A 26175-nucleotide genomic window follows, 5' to 3' on the forward strand; every position below is an offset into this window, starting at 1 on the left:
TCTGGTTAGCTAAAGAGAAAGAGGGGGAAGCTGAACTAGAAGCTGTCTGGTTAGCTAAAGAGAAAGAGGGGGGAGAAAGTTAACAAGAATTACTGACTAAGAAGGAAAAAGATATCCAGAAAAAAAGCCAATAAAAAGGAAAGGCAAAAACTTCGAAATTCACGTAAGACCCGGAATCACTTTTCTGACAATGAGGCAGAGCAGCTTATAATGATGCAAGAAGTGGAAAAAATTTGTGATTGGCTTGAACTAGCAAGCTTACAGCATTTGAAAGAAACACTCACACCATCTACTAAAGAAGTAGGAAAGTTTGCTCCAGAAAAAAAACAGAAGAAATAAATGAACAAGTTAGAACAGAAAGAGGAACCTGAAGCTCATATGCGACTGCATCTAAGAACGCAGACAAAGCAACTGGCAAAGTGGAAATGGTAAAAATTAGCCAAAAGTTGATACGCAATTACTAATTCATTGAACCTCTTTCCTGCTAGAAGAGATTCAGGATGGGAAGGTATTGCTAATTACATTAAGCTATGTTCTTCTGGAGTTAGGAGACCTTCCAAAGATCATAGAGTCTTCAAAAATGTGACCTTCATCAGAAAGATGAGATAAAGAAAAAGGCTTTTGATAAATACTAAAAGGAACACGGAATGGTGCCTCAAGCAGACAATGCAACACCTTCTGAACTATTGGAGGTCTCCACCCAGATCTCACCCCTTGGACAAGAGTAGAACGGAAGCTTTTGGAACAAGCTTTGAAAACATACCCAGTAAATACACCTGAGAGATAGGAAAAACATAGCAGAGACAGTGCCTGATAGGACAAAGAAGGACTGCATGAAACGATATAAGGCATTGTTGAGATGATAAAAGCAAAGACAACTACTCAAATGCAAGTGCTGAATGCAAGTAGAGCCAAGAAATGGCTTACAATTTTTGTTGTGTGTGCATTTTTATAATAAAGCTGAAAATACTGTAAAAAAAAAAAAAGAGAGAGAAAATGTGGTGTATATATACAATGGATTATTATCAGCCATAAAAAAAAATACAAAGGCTTACGGCACCTGGGGGGCTCAGTTGGTTAAAGGTCTGACTCTTGGTTTTAGCTCAGGTTGTGAACTTGGGTGGTGAGATGGAGCTGTGCCTCAGACTCAGAGTCTGCTTAAGACTCTCTCCCTCTCTACCCCTCACTGCCACTCTCTGTCTCTCTTTCTTTGTCTCCTGTCAAATAAATAAATCTTAAAAAAATAAAAGAATGAAGTCTTGTCATTTGCGACAACATGAATGGAATTTGAGGGTATTATGCTAAGTGAAATAAGTCAGAGAAATAGAAATGATCTCACTTTTTAAAAAAATTTTTATTTATTTATGATAGTAACAGAGAGAGAGAGAGAGAGGCAGAGACACAGGCAGAGGGAGAAGCAGGCTCCATGCACCGGGAGCCCGACGTGGGACTCGATCCCGGGTCTCCAGGATCGCGCCCTGGGCCAAAGGCAGGCGCCAAACCGCTGCGCCACCCAGGGTTCCCTGATCTCACTTATGAGCTCACTTATATGTGGAATCTATAAAGCCCCCACACCAAATGAAAAACCAAGCTCATGGATACAGAGAAGAAGACATGGGCAGTTGTCAGAGGTGAGGGGTGGAGATAGGTGAAGTGGGTGAAGGAGGTCAAAAGGTACAAAAGGTACCAACCTCCAGTTATAAAATAAATAAGTCATGGGGCTGTAATGTAGCATGGTGGCTGTAGTTAATCATACTGTATTGAAATTTGCTAAGGGAGTAGATCTTAAAAGTTCTCATCACACACAATTTTCATGGTAACTATGCATGGTGATGGATGTTAAACTAGACTTATTGTGATTATTTCACAGTGTAGATGAATATCAAATCATTATGTTGTACACTTGAAATTAACACATTGCTACATGTTAATCATACCTCAATTTTATTTATTTATAAAATATAAATAAGAAGTAATGCAGCAACAGCAAAAGGACACAGAAGCCAGCTTGAAAGAGATCCCACTGATCAGTTTGAGTCTCAGAAAGATATTGTCTATTATCTAAGAGATAGTAACCCACTGAACATAATAGAAAATCATAGTCCATGCTGATATAAATTAATTGAAGGATCTGATGAAGAATGGGATATTCACATTGTTTTAAAGTGCTCCCCCAAAATAAATAAAATAAAGTGCCCCTAAGCAAAATATTTATTAATTATAAAGAGAAGAGCAAGCTTGCAGTGGGGAAGCTTGGCAGACACCGTTGAAATCAAATAGTTAAAGCACACATTCTCCATAAAGGAACAAATGAAAATCTGCACCACTTAAGAATGCAATAAGAAGATGGCAATATTGTTTCTGCAATATTCCTACCAAAGATACATAACCTGAATTTAATCAGGAGAAAACATCAGACAACTCTAAATGGAGACATTCTATAAAATAACTGGCCTATCATTTTCAAATGTGTCAAGGCCATGAAAGTAAAAATAAGACAGGAGACTAGAAACAGGACACCTCGATGCAATGTGTAATTGGGAATTGGATCTATAAAACACATCATGGGACAATTGGGATCTGAGGATTAAATTGCAATGTGGTGTCAGAGTTAACTTTCGATCATGATGGTTATTTTGTGGACTGTAGGGGGATGTTCTTGTTTGTAGGAAACAAAGCATTTACAGGGTGATGGGGCATCAGGTTGGCAACTTATTCTCAAATGGTTCAGGAAGAAAACATCTTTGGATTTTTTTTTAAAAGATTTTATTTATTTATTCATGAGAGACACACAGAGAGAGAGAGAGAGAGAGAGAGAGAGGCAGAGACATAGGCAGAGAGAGAAGCAGGCTCCATGCAGGGAGCCTGATGCGGGATTCGATCCTGGGACTCCAGGATCATGCCCTGAGCTGAAGGCAGGCGCTAAACTGCTGAACCACCCAGGGATCCCACATCTTTGTTTTTTTTTTTTTTATAGCACGTCATTAGTTTCATCTTTTTTTTTTTTCTTTTTTTTCTTTTTTTTTTTTATTGGTGTTCAATTTACTAACATACAGAATAACACCCAGTGCCCGTCACCCATTCACTCCCACCCCCCGCCCTCCTCCCCTTCTACCACCCCTAGTTCGTTTCCCAGAGTTAGCAGTCTTTACGTTCTGTCTCCCTTTCTGATATTTCCCACACATTTCTTCTCCCTTCCCTTATTTTCCCTTTCACTATTATTTATATTCCCCAAATGAATGAGAACATATAATGTTTGTCCTTCTCCGACTGACTTACTTCACTCAGCGATCCCACATCTTTGGATTCTACTTGCAACTTTTCTGTAAGTTTGAGATTGTTCCAGGACTAAAATACTTATGCCAAATATAAAAATTAAAAATAATTCTTAAAATCACTAATTATAATTCTGAAAAGGAAAAGAAAATAACAAATCAGAAAAAAAAGAAGAAAAAAAAGAAAAGAGCAAATCAGTTTTGGTCAACTAACCTAAAGACACTTTAAAAGAGCACAGTTTACGTAAGACATCCCAGGTTATTTTAATGAAATGGCAGATAAAATCCAAGAAATGTTGTGCCTTGTAAGTGATATATAAGTACAAAATGCCACTTAGCAAGGGGAGAAGCCTACATCCCATATGAGTACTGAGTACTCAATACTGAAGTCTGAAGTCGACCGTTGAGTGTAGAGTAAATTTTTACATTTAGAGTAGAAAAAAGCGTGTGTTTCTGCCTGCTAAGACAGAACATCACAAGTGGTTGGATTGTCAGTTAGTTGATTGATAGATTCATCCTGGCTCTGTCATTTACTAGCTGTAAGACCGGGACAAGTCATTAATCTCTCTGTGCCTCAATGTCCTCATACGTAAAACAAGGATAATTACGGTGCCTATCTCATAGGTGCTCACAGGGTAAACTTTAAATGAGTTAGTATGTACAGTGCTTAGAGTACTGCCTGGCACAAAACAAGTGCTACCTGAAAGTATTAGCTGTTGTTATTAATTCATTCAACAGTACGATTTGCATTTTTCAATGTTAAGGATGGTAATGCCATGGTGCAACTCCCTGCCAGGTGTTGAGAGAAACCTTCCCTGCTGTGACAATTTCTTTTTTTTTTTTCTAAAGAGGAAAATTTATGTATTTGAGAGAGAGCATGCACATGGTGGGGGAGGGGCAGAGGGATAGAGAGAAGCAGACTCCCCACTGAGCAGGGACACTAACACTGGGCTCCATCCCAGGACTCCCAGATCATGACCTGAGCCAAAGACAGATTAACTGTCTTTAACTGAGTCCCTCAGGCACCCTCTATGGAAATTTCTTATACTATACCCCTCACCCCACTCCCCACCTTGTACCCCCATCCAGCCTGTGTCCATCTGGACCCCCCTTAATAGCAGAATGTCAGTACCCACCATGGCCTGACCCCAACTTTTTACCCTAACCCTAGAACCTCCCCTCGCTGAGCTGGGAGCCCTTAGCCAGCATATCTAGAACATACCTTATATTTTCTGGTAAATGGTTTATTGTTTCCCTTCATGCCATTCTGCCATTAGGATGTTCGCCTCTTTACCTCCTTGCAGAGCTAATCAAACTGTCTGGGACCACTGACTAGAAACTCCGTCTTCTCCAACAGAGCTCCTCTGTTCACCTTGTTCCATTGTGAAGTCAACACATTTTCTTCAACACGTCTGAAACTGAAATACTGCTTACATTTTTGATGATTTATATTTTCAATACCCATTCAATGCTTAGGCTCCAAAAGTCTGATTATGAGCAGATTGAACATTGACAAAGGAGGGCTTACATAATCTTTTTAGGATGATGCACAAAATTTTAAGCTTTAATTATTGTTATCGATCAATAGTTAGACTTCCAGTTCTTATTTGTTTGCAAATGTTTTGGGGAATTATTTAGGCAACTCTCTTATGGTCTGTGAGTCATTTATTTATGCATTTTATTGCCGTGTCACTGTGAAGAGCAGATGGCAGTAAATATATCTCGACTTGATCTAAGGACTTGAATTTCCCCTGCATTTACAGATTGCCACTTTTAATGATGCTGTTCTCTAAAGTTGCTTGCTTGAGAGCATCTGAGGATATACAGTAAAAACCTGTGTGTCCTTTACCTCAGCTAGCACATATGCACACCAGTGAATAGAATGTGAATTTCAGAGTCAGTCACAGCTGCCTTTAACACTTCACTCTTCAAGAAAGTTCATGATAGCTGATGAGTTTGGGCAAATTTCTTCATCGAAGAATAGTGATATTGACTGTTGCTCCCCAAAAGGCCACTGGAAAAACAAAACAAAACAAGACCTATTGATCAAACAAATCTGTGTGGATTGGATTTGCCATAAGGGTGTGAACATCATCTTGACAGTCATATCTCAGAAGGGAGAAGTCAGGGGAGGATTTATTTATAGAATTTAGATAGGCTGGAGAGCATTTCAGGTGGAGAAGTAGTTGAGGGGGGCAGAAATTATGACAGTCACTTTGGTTTGGTGGGCCTGATGAAGCAAGCATGCAGTTAATGTTGGAATTAACCCATTTTAGTTGGTTCACAGTCTTATCTTCTAGGGGCAAGCAGTTAGGTCATTTTTGTTCTTTTCAATATTGTCTAACACAGGGGCAGGAAGATATGTCCAGTTCTAAGACTGTTTAACACAGGTTTAGGAAATTTGCTGCTTTTGATTCTAAGTGATCAAATTATGTCATCAGATTGCTGTATTAAATAGAATACTGTATATAAATGAGACTGGCACTGAATAATTGCTCATTAAAATGTTAGTTTCTTTTCTCTCTTAGTTTAGCTGCCTCCCAACTTTCCATCTCTTTTTATGTGGTGACCTCCTCTTTATAATAGTACCATCCAAATCAGTGGTATGCCATAGTAAGAGTACTCAAAAGAAACCTTATTGAATAAATAAATGAAAATCAAAAGATAAAACTTTAAAAGTAAAAATCAAAGTATTTGTGGAGTTTTAATAATGGGTTAAGCCCATGATACTGGATTTCTTCTAAGCCTTTTTTGTTGTCATACTGAATGCAACTTTCTTGTCAACTCATTAAAATTCTGGAAACTTGAAAACCTAAAAGAAAGCACTTAGATTTTGATTCCAAGTATTTAAATTATTCAACTTTATTAACTCTCACGGGAAAAAGGCTATCCAAATTAGTTAAGGGTCATTCTATAAAGATCTTCTAAAAATGCTACAACATCAGAATAAAGTGAGAGGTCTAAAGATCAGATTTTAACATTTTTTTTCTTCTTTGAACTGGGAGTCTGCTTTTGATCACCTTTGTTAGAAAACAATTTCAGTTACTTCTGAATCCGTTTGCACCTACTTGTATTGATAAAGTGCGATAAATTGTAGTTGTAAAGGTCTGACATCCCATAATGCTGTTTTCCCACAGTGCTTACTTGCTTTCTCTTTATTCCTCTCCCTAGCTCTCTGTCTCTGTCTCTGTCTCTGTCTCTCTCTCTCTCACACACACACACACACAGACACACACAGATTCCAAACTTCAGATGAGAAAGAGATTATATCAGCAGTTCTGACCACTGGAGCACCTCAGAACTTTTAAAGGTATATGTATCAGAATCCCTTTCTTTCATCAACCCCTAGGAGATCCTGACTCAGTCAAGTCTAAACTGAACACATAGGGATCTATTCTTTTTCAAAGCACCTCAGAAGATTCTGGTGATGAACCAGGTTTGGGAACCAACCCCTGAGGAATATGGCCACGAGGGCATTCACAGCTCCTGGGGTTTCGGAGGATCCTGGCAGCTTCTGACAGTCATTCACACACAGGGTGCAATTGCTTGTTTTCCTTTCTTTGCCACCATTCTAGTTTCTGGGGAGGCATGCAGGCTGCATCTGGTTATAGGCATGCTTCGTTAGCTGCAAGGTTAATACAACTGTGACTTTGTTTTGTTTTGTTTTGCAGGGCCATCAGAAGGGCGAGATGAACAGGAAAAGGGAATTGAATGCAGTGAAATTCTATTCTTCTATTAAGAGACTGGAGTCCCCTTTATTCCTTCATGTGTGCTAGGTGTAAGGAGTTGGTGTGTCAGCTGACAACCGTTCATGGAAACCTCACCAAGAAATGTCTGATTTTCTATAGAATTTAAAGCCCCAGACTGATCTATTTTAGTTTCCAGGCAGGTGCTAATTCTTATGGCTACAGCAGGCATCTCTCACTCTTTCATGTGGCATTTGGCTAATAATAGCTACCATTTATTGGCAGCTGCTATGTTCTGAGAACAAGTTCAGCACTTTCTCTAATTTGTTTCATTTAATCCTAACAGCAACACTGAAACTTGTTCTCCTCATATTATAAAAGAAACTGAGGCTTGGGCAGATTAAATAATTTACTTGGGGTTAGATATCACCTACATTGCACAGCCAGCCCGGAGACCCAGGTTTTTTAGCTCCAAACCTGTACCCTGAAGGTATTACAGAATAGTGATTATGACTGTGGGCTCTAAGCCCTCCTGACTGGGCTCAAATGCCCACCGTGTAAGCCTGGGCAACTTGTGGAACCTTTCTGTGCCTTGGTTTCCTCATCTGAAAATGGAGTTCTTAACCCAGTTAACATAGGCGAGAGATCTGGACAGATGGCAAATAAGCGTATAAAACGATGCTCAACGACATACATCATTAGGAAATTGCAAGTGAAAACAACAATAACATACCACCACGTCCCTATTGGAATAGCTAAAATCCAAAACATCGATAACCCCAAATACTGGGAAGGATGTGGAGCGCCAGGAACTCTCATTTATTGCTTATGGAAACGCAAAAACGGTACAGCCACTTTGGAAGACAGTTTGGTGATTTCTTATAAAGGTCACATTCTTAGCATATGGTCTAGCAACCGTACTCTTCAACATGGACTCAAATAAGTGGAAAACTTATGTCCACACAAAAACTTGTGCATGAGTGTTTAGGGCAGCTTTATTCATAATTGCCAAAACGTGGAAGCAACCAAAGATGTTCAATAGTGGGCAAATAAGCACACTGGCACAACATTACAATGGAAGAGTATTCAGCAACATGAAGAAATGAGCTATCAAACCACACAGGACGTGGGAGACCCTAAATGCATACTGCTGAGTGAAAGAAGCCATCTCGAAACATCTACACGTTGTGTGATTCCAACCATAGCATATTCTGGAAAAGACAAACTATGAAGAAAGCAAACATAGCAGTAGTTGCCAGGGGTCCAGGGATAGGAAGAGAGGGATGAATAGGTGAAACATAGGGGAATTATGGGGCAGTGAAACTCCTCTGTATGATACTGTGATGGTGGATACGTGTCATGACATGTTTGTTAAAACCCATTTTACTTAATAGTAATGTATCAGCATTGGCTCATCTATTGCTTTTTTTGTTTTTTGTTTTTTTAAAGATTTTTATTCATCCATTTGACAGAGAGAGAGAGAGAGAGAGAGAGAGAGAGAGAGAAACAAGCAGGGGGAGTGGCAGAGGGAGAGAAATAAGTAGGCTCCTCGCTGAGCCGGAACCCTCACCCCCACCCCCACCCAATTCGAGGCTTGATTCTCGGACCCTGGGATCCTGACCTGAGCTGAAGGCAGACACTTAACCAACTGAGCCATCAGGTGCCCCTTGGCTCATCAGTTGTAAAAAGAAAAAAAAATATGAAAAAAATACTATATTAATGCAAGATGTTGTAAACATAGGGAAAACTGTGTGCATGGTGAGGTGGAGGGAAGAGGGAAAACAGGGTCTATGGGAACTCCCTATGCTTTCTGCATAATTTTTCTGTGAACCTCAAATTGCTCTAAAAAATAGTCTATTAATTTAAAAAGAATATCCAAAAACAGTGTTATTGTGAGGATTAATGAGTTGATATAAATAAACCACTTAGAAAAAATGCCTGGCACTGAGTAAATATTGTTATTATTACTATTATTACTAATCTCTATCGCTTCCTTGGAGGTGATCCAGACATTTGTCTGGAAGCAGCCTGAAGTTTTTGTGGGGAATTTAATGTGACCTTGGGCAGATAACATAAACCTCTGTACCTCCATTTCCTCCTCTATAAAGTGGGGGTGAAAATTGTGCCTCCTTCTTAGGTTGTGAAGAATTAATGGGTCAGTGCATATTAAAGGTTCAGAACAGCGCCTCACATGAAAGTGTACACTGCATAGAGCAGTGTTACTACTGTTTCTATATGACCTCCCAGCCCTTAGTACTCCATGGAACTCTGCTCAAACCTACCACCTAATTTTTGTTTTCTTTGCTTGTCTCCATTTTAGCACATGAACTTACTATGTTTGGCCTCAGGATGAGATGCAGCACACTGACATGCTCAATATCTGCTGAACAGATGGACGGAGATATAAAACCAAAACCTGGACACTTCACCTGCAAGGAGACCTTCAGCCTTCAAGGTTGTGAGAACACTTGGGTTATATAGGTCTAACATGCAGTCTGAATGATGGGGAGTACACTCATTTTCTTGGGGGGACTTCCTCCTTTACTATCTAATGCGTCTTGGGCTCTTCTTGTTATTCTAACATTTGGGCACTATTTCTACAATCTCTACCTCCCACCTTTATTCAGATTTACTACTCTGAGTATACTGCAATGAATTTCAACTGATATCCCAGTGATCACAGGTTCACTATGGTTGACTTTGAAATTGGAAGGTATCCTTTCTTGTGTATCAAACTTCATCAAGTTTATAACTAAATTTCACAGTCTGATATGCATTCTAGATGTCAAATAATCTTTCATCTCTTAGGGGGCAGAATTACAAATATTCCACCAAAGTTAATTTCTTTTTCTAGAATAGTATACATATATATGTGTGTGTATGTGCCCATGTGCATGTGCATGTATGTGTATGAAAAATATTTATAGTTTTATGTTTCTTATGAATTCTACAGGTATTTAATTAAAATATATAGCCACTGAATGTTCTTAAAACAGGCTCACATTTTTATGAGTGCTTAAAAGATTGTTTAGGTACAGCTCTTCTGGAGAAAGAATGAACAAAGACAGTTTTAACAACAGCAGAGAATCTGTTGCCTTCCATTTTTAGATATGATAATTGTGATAATACTAATTCATAAAAATTGGGACTAAGTTATTTCAAACTAAAAACAATCTAAGGAAAATGTATACACAAAATATGCTTGAATTCAAGTGATTTTTCTTTTCTTTTCTTTTTTTTAAAAAAGATTTTATTTATTTATTTATGAGAGACGAGAGACACACACACACACAGAGGCAGAGAAAGAAGCAGGCTCCATGCAAGGAGTCTGACGTGGGACTCGATTCCGGGTCCCCAGGATCAGGCCCTGGGCTGAAGGCAGTGCCAAACCGCTGAGCCATCCAGGCTGCCCCCAAGTGATTTTTCTAATAATTGGCTGAAAACACCTATATACTTTTGACAAAAAAACTAAATCATAGTTGTTTACTGGTCTTGATTTATGGATCCTTAGAGTTCTTAAATATGAATCTTAATCTTACAAGGTGGCCTAGAGGATGCATTTGGTTTATCAATGTTAATGGTGTGGAAAATTCTCAAAGGAAAGAACTCTATCTCTCTAGATAGTTTATCAATAAGCCAGTGAATGCTTGACCTTTTTATTGAGTTGATCAGTTGTGTTTGTTGATTATTCCAGCTTCACAGGGAACCAAAAGGCTCATGAGACAGTATTAACATTAAGCTTTTGTCCCTTAGAAGAGAGGCACTTGACAAAAATGAAATTCTTCCTGGGATACTAGAAGCTTACATTACTCTGAGTACATTGCACACAAAATGGGCTCTGTATCGTTGTGATAAGGGAGGGAGGACTCCAAAGGGTCACTATGATGCCATTTTCAAAAAGGAGAAGAATTAAGATCCCAAGTAGTCAAGTGACTTTTCGATAGCTGACATGAAACTTGTCTTTTTGCCTGATTGACTTGCTCCCACTCTACCTTCTATAAAGGTATAAATATCCCCTACCTTCCCTAATTTTTCATTACCATCACCAGCTGGTCTCACTGCCCTCAGGCTTAGCCCATTCTAATATATTCTTTTCATTGCAGCTGAAATGATCTTTCTAAAATGCGCATCTATTCCTATGATTCTGCTCTTTAAAATCCTTCAATGGCTTTCTGTTGCTTTTTTGATAGAGTAAACCTTTCACAGTGTTACTCAAATGTTGTCTGCTAACCCATAGCATTATTATTGCCTGACATCAGTTTGCAAATGAAGATCCTTGGGTACTACCCAGAACTCTTGAAACACGGTCTGCATTTTGACCACATCCCGAGCTGATCTACAATGCACAATACATTTTGAGAAGCACTGATGGGCTGAGTATAGGCTTGAAGTTAGGCAAGTCAGACTCCAGAACAACACAGATATGGGAACTTCCTGTGATGATGGAAATGTCCCATATCTGTACTCCTCAAAACATTTGCTGTTAACCACATGGGGCTATTGAGCGCATGAAATGTGACTAGGGCCTGAGGCAGGTCCCCTTGAGTATTCAGCAAAGTAATGGACTGGCACATGTGTCTGAGGAGCTTCAGATCGGGAAAGAACCATCTAAGAAGATCAAAGAGAATAGTGCTTACCACTAGGAGAGCCAAGAATGGTGCTTGTTCCCTATAAATCCAGTGCTTTATACAGTGTAGCAAATATTAAGTTTTTAGCTATTATCATTGTTGGAGGTGTTGTTCAATCTTTATACTCTTAAGAAAGTTACTGTTATTAACCCTCATTTATAGATGAAAACAGAAGTTCAGAGAGGTTAAATGACTTGGCCAAGATTACACAGCCAGTAAAGGGTAGAGATGAGTCTCAAGTTGATTCTATTTGACTTCAAAGCTCATACTTTCAACCACAATGCTGATCTAACTCCAACAGGAGACTATTATTATTTTTTCCTTTGTTCTTCAGTACTGAACTAGCTCCAAGTCAACTGGATCTCAGTGTACGTTGATCCTCAAAAGTGTGTGTGGTTGATAAGAAAGATGGTCCTTCCACAAACCATTTCTGGAAAGTGTCAATACTTCCTAGGAAGCAACTCACACGTCATTTCTCATTTCCCCCTGCGCAGCAGCTAACATGATTTCTTAAATGCTGACAATATGTGGGTAGGTCATTAGAGACTTACCTTCTCTGATAGAAACTAGAAGTATGAGACAAGAATTGGGGATCTGAACAGCTGTCTGACCTTCTTCCCATTACTTTGTCAATCATTGCATGGCTCTCTGCCCTGGGTTTCATGAGTTTATTTTTATTATTTTTATTTTTAAAGATTTATTTATTTATTTATTCAGAGAGAGAGAGAGAGAGAGAGAAAGAGAGGCAGAGACACAGACAGAGAGAGAAGCAGGCTCCATGTAGGAAGCCTGATGTGGGACTCGATCCTAGGTCTCCAGGATCACACCCCAGGCTGCAGGCGGTGTTAAACCGCTGTGCCACTGGGGCTGCCCTCATAAGTTTATTTTTAATGTCGTCATGTAAAATAATTTTCCTCATTCACAAACTAAAATGCTCCGTGATTTGTAACCCTTCTCTAGTTGCCTTCCCAACCCCGAAAACACTTGACTTGCCTTTTTTATGTCACTCCCTAACCTCTGAGCACAGCTATCTTGCCATGCAGTCACCTCAGGGGCTCTCTATCATCTCCAAAAACAAGTAGAAACTCAAGTTTTTGGTTTATATAACACATATGTCCACTGTAGACCTATTACTCACTGAGTCCTAATTTGATCACCTCAGTCCTAGGAAATTCACTTTTCTCTCCAAGATTTCTGTGTCTTTGCATCTTTTGCATGAATACTCCTACTTCTGGGCTCAGGTTTTAGTGGGTAGTTCTTCTGCAGCAACTCAGATATGTAATTCTGCTTCTTTGTAAGTTCTAAATGCATTTAAGGACCACCCCTCACTGCCCCCTTGCCCATAGAATTTGGCTTTGAAATTAGCTGACACAAAGCTAATTTTGGAAAGATGTATATTGCTTCAGTTCAAATGACTTCAAATTGAACATTAGATATTTCTTTTTTGAAATGCCTTTTAGATACTCCAATATTACTGGCCTTTTACCCTACAAGGTCTCCAACTGCACATCATAACTCTGATTCTCCTTTTACCCTCCCTGTTTAGAAGCTAAAATATATTTCTTTCTTTGCTTTAGGAAGACCACACAACCACTTTCTAAAATATTTACCATGGTGCCTGCTGACATTCACACTCTTTGATCTGTCAATAAGCCACAGTCTAAGTATTGGCTCAGAAAATTACAGTAACCTCTGTAAGAGAAATTCTGGTGCCAACTGTTAAGATAATACATTTTTTCATTTCTAGTGACCTAATTTTTGCTTACATTTCCAGTCTCATCTCCCCACTAGTACACGTGCTATTTCTGCTACCAATAGACAATGTTTCTCCTCATTTCCATGTTTTAAAAAGATGTTACAACATCTTTGGCCTGAAGTCCCTTCTACCCTCCTGTAAAAAGGGAATATATATTTTATTTTATTTTGTATTTATTTATTTATTTAAAAAAAAGATTTTTTTTTTTTATTCATGAGAGACACACAGAGACAGAGAGACAGAGACACAGGCAGAGGGAGAAGCAGGCTCCCTGCAGGGAGCCCAACATGGGACTCGATCCCTGGTCTCCAGGATCAGGCCCTGGGCTGAAGGCAGTGCTAAACTGCTAAGCCACCCGGGGTTGCCCAGAATATATATTTTAAAGGGAAAGTCATGTCTCTTGTACAATATAAAATAAAAAATAAATCAAAGATTTTATTTAACTCATTAATTAACGTGGGAACTAATAAGATGCTACAACAGATTTAAAGGACAGCCCAGAGAGCAGAGATATAAATGGGCCATACAGGCCATCAATAATACTGAGATGAATTTGCTTCAAAAATGCAAAACTGGTTTATTCCACATTGTGGAATGGGGAGGTCAAATGAAGCTCCATCAGAAAAAAAATGCGTTTGTACATCTCTGGACAAAATTAATTTGCACTGTTCTAAATTATCTACAAATTATAGAGTTATAAGTAGTTCAAAGGCCTCGAAAGGCACAAAGACCCCTAGAACTTGTTATCTTTGGAGGATGTGCTACACAATAATTGGTTTTCATTAAAAACATACAGTAAATTTTTTAGTGCATTTCCAAGGCTTTCAAATTTTTCTCTGTACTCTCTTCCTCTACCTTTTTTTCTGTTCCTCTCTTTCCCCCCATTTCTGGCTCTCAGTGGTTGACTCATTCCTTTCTAGATGCTCTCAATCTGTGTACTTAATAGCCTATCTATGGTCTGTGCAGAATTTGCATCATTAGCTTGCTAAATAGTGTTGTTTTTTTTTTAAATTTTTTCTTTCTCCTTTTGAACAGAATCAGGAAACCATTCATTTGTGTGCTTAAGTTTCTGGTTACTCTGATGTTTCATCTAGCTGGATTTGGAGGCTTGAACTAACTTGAACTAGCCGTATGGTTTCTTAATACATTTTTTTCCCTATACCTTAGACTTCAATTTCTCTATGATGTTGGGAGGTTGAATACAATTCAAGTATTATTCTATTATTCTTACAAAGAAGGCAAGAGCAAAAAGGACCTTGAGGAATTCCATATTTTCTGTCATTTGTCATATTTTTATGCATACATAATCTATAAATAGTGGTCTTCTGCTTTTACTGGCTCTAGGAATAAATTTCGGTTGCCCGCAACATTTATCACAGTTTTCAGAATTTTGAAGGAGTTGGTCTCTGGCATTTGGCTCACAGGTTAATACAACTCTTTGTCATTTCTGTATTTCTGTTCTAAATATGAACTATTTGCGGAGCTGTAATGCTCTGGTTTCTTTGTGTTCTTCTTCACTTTTCTTCCTTCTTCAGATGATAGATAATAGTACTTTTAGAACGGTATTGTAATAGTCAATACTTTATAGAGGTAAATTGTATTTTTAAAAAAGATTTTATTTATTTATTTGACAGAGAGAGAGAGAGAGAGAGAGAGAGCACAAGCGGGGGGAGTGGCAGAGCGAGAGGGAGAAGAGGGCTCCCCACCAAGCAGGGAGCTCTATCCCAGAACCTTGGGATCATGACCTGAGCTGAAGGCAGACACTAATTTAGGGGTGCCACCCAGACACCCCTGGAGATAAATTGTGTTAAGGCTCCTGATAATTCATTCTAAATAGTTTTTACTGGAAGATATTTTATAAAGTGACTTATTAGGTGGCCTCAGGAGGGGCCTGTTGATGCTGAGACAGTATTTTTCAGACAGGATGGTCAATGAGTAAACAAAGTGGCATTTGAAGAGCGGAGATAAGTAGGATCCATGCTGGTGAAGAGTGAAATCTTGTGATAACGAGATCATGTATAATGTAAACAAACCAAAGCTATCCAAACAGTGTCACAATGATTCCCCAGTGACTTAAAAGCACTGGAGTTATTATTCCACTGGATTTTCAATTCTGAATTTTGCTCAATGTTAAGCACAGAGAGGAAAATCTTACGCTGTTTTCCTGGATACTCTGGGTGTAGTTGGATAGTCATTTGTGTGGTTGAGGCTATAGAAACTGCTGCTCACAAAGCTGTGAGGATTGAGGATCCCTGGCTTGGGTTGGAGAAGAAGACTCTGGCTGCAGTAGGCATTGTAGTGGGTAGAAAGTCAGGCTGTGGTAGGTGAAGCCCCCCTTAACTGTGAGATCAGGCAACCAGCACCCTCAAGGCCTCTGCCCACCACTTCTCGTAAGAGACCTCTGCTATTTATATGTCTTCTTTGGAGAAATGTCTGTTCATGTCTTCTGCCCATTTCTTGACTGGATTTTTTGTTTGTTTGTTTTTTAGGTTTTGAGCTTGATAAATTCTTTATAGATTTTGGATACTAGCCCTTTCTCTGACATGTCATTTACAAGTACCTTCTCCCATTCTGTAGGTTGCCTTTTAGTTTTGTTGACTATTTCCTTTGCTGTGCAAAAGCTTATTATCTTGATGAAGTCTTAATAGTTCCATTTATGCTTTTGTTTCTCTTGCCTTTGGAGATGGTCTAGCAAGATGTCCCTGAGGTTGAGGTCAGAGGTTCCTGCCTGTGTTCTTCTGTAGGATTTTGATGCATTTCTGTCTCATCCTTGGGTTTTTCATCCATTTGGAGTTAATTTTGTGTATGGTGTGAGGAAATAGTCCAGTTTCATTCATTTGCATGTGGCTGTCCAGTTTTCCCAACACCATTTTTTGAAGAAACTGTCTATTTCATTGGATATTCTTTCCTGATTTGTTGAAGATTAGTTAACCACAGAGATGAGGGTCCATTTCTGGGTTCTCTATTCTGTTTCATTGATTTATGTGTCTATTTTTGTGCCCATACCATACTGTCTTGATGATTGCAACTTTGTATTGTGGTGCCTTTGGTTTTGGTTTTCTTTTTCAACATTTCTTTAGCTATTTGGGGTCTTCTCAGTTTACACAAATTTTAGGATTGATTGTTCCAGCTCTATGAAAAATGCTGGTGTATTTTGATATGGATAGCATTGAATGTGTAGATTGCTTTGGCTAGCATAGACATTTTAGTAATATTTGTTTTTCCAATCAGACATTTCTCAAAGGAAACATACAAATGGCCAACAGACACATGATAAAATGCTCAACATCACTTGGCATCAGGAAAATACAAATCAAAACCACAATGAGATGCCACCTCACATCTGTCAGAATGACTAAAATTAACAACTCAGGAAATAACATATGTTTGTGAGGATGCAGAGAAAGAGGAACTCTCTTACACTCTTGGTGGGAATGCAAACTGGTGCAGCCACTCTGGAAAACAATATGGAGATTCCTCAAAAAGTTACAAAAGAGAGTTATCCTACAACCCAACAATTGCACTACTAGGTATTTATCCAAAGGCTATAAATATAGTGATTCGAAGAGGGCAAATGCACCCCAATGTTTATAGCAGAAATGTCCATAATAGCTTAATTATGGAAAGAGCCCAGATGTCCATCAAGAGATGAATGGATAAAGAAGATGTGAGATATATTTATATCCAACCAAAAAGAATGAAATCTTGCCATTTGCAATGATATGGGTGGAACTAGAAGTATTGTGCTCAGCGAAATAAGTCAATCAGAGAGAGACAAATTCCACATGATTTCACTCATATTTGGAATTTAAGAAAGAAAACAGATGAACATAGGGGAAGGGAAGGAAAAATAAAAGATGTAAATTGGGAGGGAAGCAAATGATGAGAGACACTGAACTCTAGGAAACTGAGGGTTGCTGGAGGGGAGATGGGTAGGGGGAAGCGATAATTGGGTGATGGGCACTGGGTGTTATATGCAACTAACGAATCACTAAATTTTACCCCTGAAACTAATAAAAACACAAAATAAAATATAGGAGAAATAAATACACCACCAGCTCAGATGGGGGTGATTTAAAAAGAAAAAAGAGAGACCTCTGCTATAGTTTCCTGGAAAGTTAGTGGGGAGGGGGATTTTAGCTTCAAAGATAAATTCCTAGAATTCACGGTTTTTCTTCCTTTTCTTCGTGTGCAGTGTCTCTCCTGTCACAAGCTCCTGAGCTACAGACAGTTTAGTTGCATCAACCAGTTTTAAACAGTAAAAGAGAATGGCAGGGCATAATGTATAGCCAAAAACAAACAAACAAACAGTGGTGTGCCAGACATTTTTCTCATTGCTTTACATTATTAATTTGTTTATTCCTCATCACAACTAAGTGAAGCAGATAATATATGACATTTTACAGACATGTAGATTATATAAAATATAACATAAAATTATATAAAATATAATAGATTATATAAAATTATGTACTTATTGTTCTATATTATTTAGCTTTGTAAAGCAACAATCCATTAAAAAAGGCCTCTTCCTATTTTATACAATTTATAGTTATAGCTAATCCCCAGCCTTGGTGGGTTTAGAGGGATGTGAAGGAGGGGAGTCCTTGTCTCGGGTTAATTGAGTTAATTTCTGCCCTCTAGTCCAAAGTGTCTCCCTCATTCCCACCCCTTTCTCTTTTAATTTCTGAGGGACTAAATTCCACGTGTGAAGGTTGGCCATGTCCTTTTGCAGCTGGCCACACCCAGAAATATTGGTTTGGCATTTGATACCATGACTGAAGTCACACTGAAGCTTCCTACTTCCTATAATTCATGCTAAACATCTTGGTCTGCTTCTTTATCAGTTGATCTATCTGTGATTTTTACCAGCAATATAGCCAAGGTAGCAGGTCCTCAGATGGCTTAGTGTGTCTTATATTTGATGAAAATCATTGGTTGATAGTGATAATAGGACTCTTAAAATAGTTGTTTTTTTGTTTTTTGTTTTTTGGAGGGGGTGCCTGGGTGGCTCAGTCAGTTAACTGACTTTTGACCTCAATTCAGGTCTTGATTTCAGGGTCTTGAATTCAAGCCCTGCATTGGCTCCATGATGGGTGCAGAGCCTACTTAAAATAAGTAAGTAAGTAAGTAAGTAAATAAATAAATGAAATTTTTTGGGTTATTTGAAACTATACAATAGAGTAATGATGCCCAACTCTGTTTTTTTATAACTAAGGACGTTTACTGTATGCCAAAAGATTGTCAAAACCTGCCAGTGTTCCTTTAAGAATAATAAAACTTAACACTTACATAGTGCTTGCACTGTGCCAGATCCTGTTTTAATTAATTAATTAGCTTTAATTTTAAAAAGATTTATTTATTTATTCATGAGAGACATAGAAAGAGAGGCAGAGACACAGGCAGAGGGAGATGTAGGCTCCCTGCAGGGAGCCTCATGCAGGACTCGATCCCAGGACCCCGGGATCACGACCTGAGCTGAAGGCAGATGCTCAACTGCTGAGCCACCCAGCCATCCCCAGGCACTGTTTCAATTACTGAATGCATATTACCAGATTTTAATCTTCACAATAACCTTTGGAAGCAATTTTAGTTTGACTTGTTTCTTTTCTTCTATCATTTTCTTCCAACTCTAAGTCTCATGTGGTTGCAGTAAGTAGTAGGACTTAATATCACATGCTTACACTTGATTGCAAGGGAGGCTAACAAGGCAGGCCTCGATCTTTGCCTTGGAAGTTGGACTCATCATGAAGAAAGTGAACACAATATGGAAATGTGTTTAAAAGATTCCAGGATAACATATATATAAATAATGCCACTACAGAAACAGAAGAGGAAAATTAGAAATGTGACATCACAGAAGCCAAAGGAAAGTGCATTTCAAATGCCACCAAGAGGTCCAGTATTGTGAAGAGTGAAAAATATTCATTGGCTCTAAGTATTTAAAAAAAATGTAGAAAATATTCATTGGAGGTCACCAATGACCTTAGTGAATATCATTGCAGCAGAGTGTTGGGAGGGGAAAGAGATGGATTGGACTGAGGAGAGAATAGGACTTGAGGAAATGAAAATAGTTAGTTTAGGCAATTCTTTAAAGATCAGCAGTGAAAAAGGGGAGAAATATAGGATAGCAGTTGATAGAGTAGGAAGTGGGATCAGGAATTAAAAAAAAATTCTATGTGAAGGATTTCATAAAGAGAAGAAGATGAAGATATAGGATAGCAAAGTACAATTAATAATGATAAGCTTCTGAGAAGGAGGCCAGGGATATTCAGAGCACACTACTATTTCAAAAGGTGGAATAGATGAGAGAATAGTAGCAATTGTAAACAAGTCTTTGTGGTAAAAAGTAAAAAGAACTCCCATAATTGACTTTGCATTTTGGGAAGTGGGGCATAAAATTGAAATTGGGAGAGTGAGAGTGTGCTGGTTGAAGGAAAAATGTTTTAAATAGTAAAGCATAGCAAGCAAGCTGACTTGAGCAGTATACCATGACTTCCAGGTAGTACTGAGGGCTCTGGTAGGGTAGGAAATCGTGAAGGTATAAATAGCAATGCCGATCTGGCCTATCTCACAATGTCCTCCTACATGGTTTACCTGCCAAGATACAGGCACAGAGGGAACAGATAGTGTATTTACCCAGGGTTGGGTTTATGAAAAGTTAGAGGGTAGAGGGGTAAGGGAGTTTAAGATGTTGGTGAGAGACTTACTAAACTGATAGACAATGTAACCTAAACTGAATAACATGGGAAGTAAACATCATGGTGGTGGTGGTGGTGGTAGTATACACTAGTAGGAAGTTTAGTGACCTGGATGTCCCAAAGATACAGATGAATGTCTGTGGTGGACAAAGGTTGAATAATCAAACTGGAAAGAGAAGTTTAGGGTCAAAAGCAGGTGTGGTAAGCAGCCTCTAAGAAACTTCACAGAAATCTCTGCCTCCTGATACTCTTGTGTAATCCCCTGCCTTTGAATGTGGGGTTAATTCGGAATAAACAGAATATGGTAGAAGTGATGGGGATGGGATGAAACTTCTGAAATCAGGTCACAAAGAGACTATGGTTTCCACCTTGAGCATCCACTCTTGCGCTCTCATTTCCTCACTCCGAGGGTCTTTGCCCACATGGCAATGACAGCAGGATGCTTCTGGCCAACAGCCTGTGGAATTAAATCTTGCCCAAAACCATGAGAGGGGGTTTAGAAGCAGATCCTCTGCATATTAAACTGCAGTCCTAGCTAACAGCTTGATTGCAGTCTCATGAGAAACCTTGTAAGACACCCAGCTAAGCTCCCTAGATTGCTGACCCAAATAAATTGTGAGATAATAAATATTAGTTGCTTTATGCTACTAAATTGTGAGGTAATTTGTTATGCAGCAGTGAGTAACTAAGTAGGATTATCAAAGTACTAATTAGATGCTACGGTCTTTTGTTTAAAGGAAAAATAAGATCTTTTTCATAAAAGTCATGTTAGAATGAGATTAGAGTAACATTTTGTAGGTTCCAATACCAGTGCTGAACTGAAGAAATCAATGGAAATAAAATGCCAAAGAATCTTTTGAGAAGGCTGAAAACAACCGAAATATCTCTTTAACTTAACAGCACCCTTCTCCAAGATCCCCTGCTGGAAAGTAATACTGACAGTTCATATATTTCCTATAATGATTATACCTGCTCTGAATCATTTTTCTTTAGCTCCACAAGGAAATAAAAGTGAATAAAAAAAATCTGTGTTTTAACATGCAAAATAAAGTATGTATTATTTTTTGCTAATCTTACCTAATCAGAATTTAGCTCCTTAAGGGTTATTTATTGTTTATTCACTACTGTATCCCCAGAAGGTAGAGCAATTCATGCACCTGTTTAAACTTTTGTTCCTTTAGACTGTCCACAGAATAAAATTGACCTGGCCTTGGTCTGGTTTTCCACCCTCCCCACCCCCACTTTGCTTGGGTGATCACAGTGTAAAATCATTGTGCTCATTGCTTGGTTTTTAGTTCTGTCTTTGCTTTTAATCCCCGAGCATTTATTTACATTTCACTTGATAGCTACTCACTTAAAAAGATATATATATATATATATAATCATTTATTTGTTTTATTCAATATTTTTTGATATATGTAGAAGGGTTTTAAAATTTCTAATTTGAAATATTGCCCAAATCCAAAGTCCTACTATATCCATTTCCATCTCTCTCTGTATTAAACATTTCTGTGTAATTGTGCTCCAAGTGAGATTCTTTTAAACCACCAAAAGAGTGATATTGTTTTGTTTTTATCTGATTTAAAAGTTTAATAAGCAAATTTAATCCATTTACATTTATTGTGATTACTGATATTTTTGGGTAATACATTTTTTATGTCTACTGTATTTATTCTTTTTTTTTTTTAAAGATTTTACTTATTTATTCATGAGAGACATAGAGAAAGAGGGAGAGACAGGCAGAGGGAGAAGCAGAATCCCTCTGGGGACCCTGATGTGGGACTCAATCCCAGGACCCCTGTGAGGATCATGCCCTAAGCGAAAGGCAGTTGCTCAACCACTGGGCTACCCAGATGTCCCACCATATTTATTCTTTACATCTTTTTCCCCCCTCTTTTTGTGGCATATTTTAGTTTGATTGTATTTTCTTTATCCCCATTCCCATTTCTCTTTGCTGGTTTTTCTTTTCTTTCTTTTTTTTTAATTTATTTTTTATTGGTGTTCAATTTGCCAACATATAGAATAACACTCAGTGCTCATCCCATCAAGTGCCCCCCTCAGTGCCTGTCACCCAGTCACCCCACCCCCCCGCCCACCTCCCCTTCCACCACCCCTAGTTCGTTTCCCAGAGTTAGGAGTCTCTCATGTTCTGTCTCCCTTTCTGATATTTCCCACTCATTTTTCTCCTTTCCCCTTTATTCCCTTTCACTATTTTTTATATTCCCCAAATGAATGAGAACATATAATGTTTGTCCTTCTCCGACTGACTTATTTCACTCAGCATAATACCCTCCAGTTCCATCCACGTCGAAGCAAATGGTGGGTATTTGTCGTTTCTAATGGCTGAGTAATATTCCATTGTATACATAAACCACATCTTCTTTATCCATTCATCTTTCAATGGACACCGAGGCTCCTTCCACAGTTCGGCTATTGTGGACATTGCTGCTGTAAACATCGGGGTGCAGGTGTCCTGGCGTTTCACCGCATCTGTATCTTTGGGGTAAATCCCCAGCAGTGCAATTGCTGGGTCGTAGGGCAGGTCTATTTTTAACTGTTTGAGGAACCTCCACACAGTTTTCCAGAGTGACTGCACCAGTTCACATTCCCACCAACAGTGTAAGAGGGTTCCCCTTTCTCCACATCCTCTCCAACATGTGATATTTCCTTCCTGTCTTGTTAATTTTCCCCGTTCTCACTGGTGTGAGGTGGTATCTCATTTGTATTTCCCTGATGGCAAGTGATGCAGAGCATTTTCTCATGTGCGTGTTGGCCATGTCTATGTCTTCCTCTGTGAGATTTCTGTTCATGTCTTTTGCCCATTTCATGATTGGATTGTTTGTTTCTTTGGTGTTGAGTTTAATAAGTTCTTTATAGATCTTGGAAACTAGCCCTTTATCTGATACGTCATTTGCAAATATCTTCTCCCATTCTGTAGGTTGTCTTTGAGTTTTACTGACTGTTTCTTTTGCTGTGCAAAAGCTTCTTATCTTGATGAAGTCCCAATAGTTCATTTTCGCTTTTGTTTCTCTTGCCTTCATGGATGTATCTTTCAAGAAGTTACTGTGGCCGAGTTCAAAAAGGGTGTTGCCTGTGTTCTTCTCTAGGATTTTGATGGAATCTTGTCTCACATTAAGATCTTTCATCCATTTTGAGTTTATCTTTGTGTATGGTGTAAGAGAGTGGTCTAGTTTCATTCTTCTGCATGTGGATGTCCAATTTTCCCTTTGCTGTTTTTTCTAACAGACTCTAAAATTTCACAGATCCTTGCTATGTTAAAATAAGGACTTTAGAATACTTCAATTTCCAATATTCATTTCACTGTTGTCAGGTATTTCAGTGTCACTATATTGTTAACATTCTTCCAATCTACCTGTTATTGGCCTCATTATTTTTAGGAGCCAGTATTTATTGAGGTTAACTAACAGTTTTTACAAGTTTCTCTGTTTACCATTGTATCTTGTACTCTCTTTTCAGCACATTTTGTTTTCTGCTGTAGTATATTCTTAATCATTTCAGCAAATATCTGTCAGTTTTATCCTTTCTGTATCTGAAAATGCCATTTTTATACTCCTCTTCAAATTAATAGTTCAGATGTATATGAAAATAATTCAAATATATAGAGCATTTGAAAGAGCTTTACGGTGAACACCTATATCCTAACCACCTAGATTCTATAGTTATTAACATTGTGCTGTATTTGTTTTATCCTACATTCATTTATCTATTTCTCCATCTTTCTTTTTGATGCATTTCAAAATAAGTTGTAGACATCCATATACTTCACCCTTAAACACTTAAGACTGAGTATAATTAGCTATGGTTCAGTATGTGTTTAGATTTTCTTTTTTGAAATAAAATATACATGATGCATGAAACTCAAATGTATCATTTTATGAATTGTGACAAATACATGTACCTGTATATCCTATACTCTCATTAAGATATAGGATGGTGCCATACGCCAGGAAGTTCCATCATGTCCCTTCCCAGGTAATCCCTAGAATCCCCCTTGAGAGGCAAACACTATTCTGATTTTTTTTTCACCATAATTTCATCTGCTTATTCTAGAATTTTGTATGAATGAAATCATAGACCATGTTCTTTTTTTGTCTAAAGCTTTTTCATTCAGCATAGTGTTTTTGAGACTCATCTATTTATCTGAAGTTTGTTTTTATTTTTGAGTAGTATTCTATTGTTTGAGTGGACTTATTCTGCCAGTGATGGACACGGGGTATTTTTAGGTTTTAACTATTATGAATGAAGCTGATGTGAACAAATCTTTTCATGGACGTATGTGGAATTTCTGGGTTTTAGGGGGAGGTGAATGTTTAGTCTGATAAGAAACTGTCAAGCTAAGCAGTTCTCTTTTTGTGCCTAGAGCAGCCATGGCTCATGATCCCAAGAAGCATCTGAAGCATGTAGCCGATTCGAAGCATTGGAAGCTGGATAAACTGGCCAGTGTGTTTGCCCTCATTCATCTACTAACCTCCCTAAGCTGAGAGAATGTCTCCCTCTCATCTTTTTCTGAGGAACAGACTTAAGTATGTCCTAACAGGAGGTGAAGTAAAGATCTGTATGCACCATTTTATTAATATTGATGGCAAAGTCTGAACTGATATAACCTACCCTGCTGGTTTTATGGATGTCGTCAGCATTGACAAGACTGGGGAGAATTTCCAACTGATCTATGATACCAACGGTTGCTTTGCTCCTCATCAGATTACACCTGAGGAAGTTAAGTATAAACTGTGCAAAGTGAGAAAGATCTTTGTGGGAACAAAAGAAATTCCCCATATGGTGACCATGATGCTCACACTGTCGGCTATCCTGAGCCCCTCATTAAAGTGAATGACACCATTCAGATTGATTTGGAAACTGGAAAGATTACTGACTTCATCAAGTTTGACACCGGTAATCTGTGCATGGTGACCAGAGGTGCTTACCTGGGAAGAATTGGTGCGATCACCAATTGAGAGAGACACCCTTGTTCTTTTGATGTAGTTCATATGAAAGATGCCAATGACAACAATGACCTTTGCCACCTGGCTCTCTCTCTGGTATTGGCAAAGGCGACAAACCATGGATTTCTCTTCCCTGTGGAAAGGGTATCCACCTCACCATTGCTGAAGAGAGAGATGAGAGACTGGTGGCCAAACAGAGCAGTGGGTAAAATAGTCTTTAGGTGATGTGTTTGGAAATCTTTAGTTAAAGATAATATAGCGTGATAACAACAACAAAAAAGAAACTGCCAGCCTATTTTCCCAAGTGGCTTTTATTATTTCACATTTCCACAACATATGAGAGTTCTGGAGGCTCTACATCCTTGCCAACATATGGTATTATCCATCTTTTTAATTTTAGCCATTCCATTGGGCATATATAGGAATTCATCATGTATTCCATTGTTTCTCTCTTATTCATGTTGAGATCCCAATGGCAGTTTCATTTTCATCTCTTTGTAGCTAATCTATCCTTTCCTATGATAGTTTTTAAGATTACCTTTTCCTTTTATGTTCTGAGGTTTCACTGCAATATGTCTGGATTTGTTTGTTTCCCTTTATGCTGCCTTTTCAGTTTGAGTATTTAATTTTGGAAAACTCAATTTGGAGTAATTCATAATTATGGCTGTATGTTCACTGTTGGGGGGAATTTTTATGAGTTGGAGCTTAAGGTGTACTGGTTGGTATCGGTTTTTTTTCTACGTGGGTAGTTTCTTACTGGATTCTGACAGGGTTATGTGAGATTTCTTTTTTTTTTTTTTTTTTTGGGTTATGTGAGATTTCTATATAAATTTCTTGGCACAGAGTTGATACACTGTGAGGGCACCTGGGAAAATTCTACCTCAAATATGTGGAATGCTTTGTCTAGAGGTTCTGATTTCTGAAGGTCAACTGTTTCTACCCATTTTCTGGGCAAGCTGAGAAATAGGGCTGGTAGGTCCTAATTTTCCAAGCTCTTGACTTCACCAAAAATCCAGTGCCAGTTTCCCCACTATGAAAGGAGCCCGTGTTCTTGGCTTATACCATCACGCAAATACTAAAACTCCAGCCTGTAGGGTGTGTTTCTTTTCAGGTTATAAGCCTCCCCCGCCCCCGTTAGATTCCCTCTAACGTTAGTGGTTTCCTC

General features: G+C 38.5%; 2 pseudogenes; both read left to right on the forward strand.

Moving 5' to 3' along the window:
• Positions 1 to 955, forward strand: part of LOC140636077 (dnaJ homolog subfamily C member 2-like) — a 51860-nt pseudogene extending 50905 nt beyond the window's left edge.
• The window catches only part of LOC140635891 (small ribosomal subunit protein eS4, X isoform-like), an 83247-nt pseudogene extending 57443 nt beyond the window's left edge, over positions 1 to 25804 (forward strand).
• The last annotated feature ends 371 nt before the right edge of the window (positions 25805 to 26175 follow it).

Source organism: Canis lupus, chromosome 6 (genome assembly GCF_048164855.1).
Source record: "Canis lupus baileyi chromosome 6, mCanLup2.hap1, whole genome shotgun sequence".
NCBI classification, from domain to species: domain Eukaryota; kingdom Metazoa; phylum Chordata; class Mammalia; order Carnivora; family Canidae; genus Canis; species Canis lupus.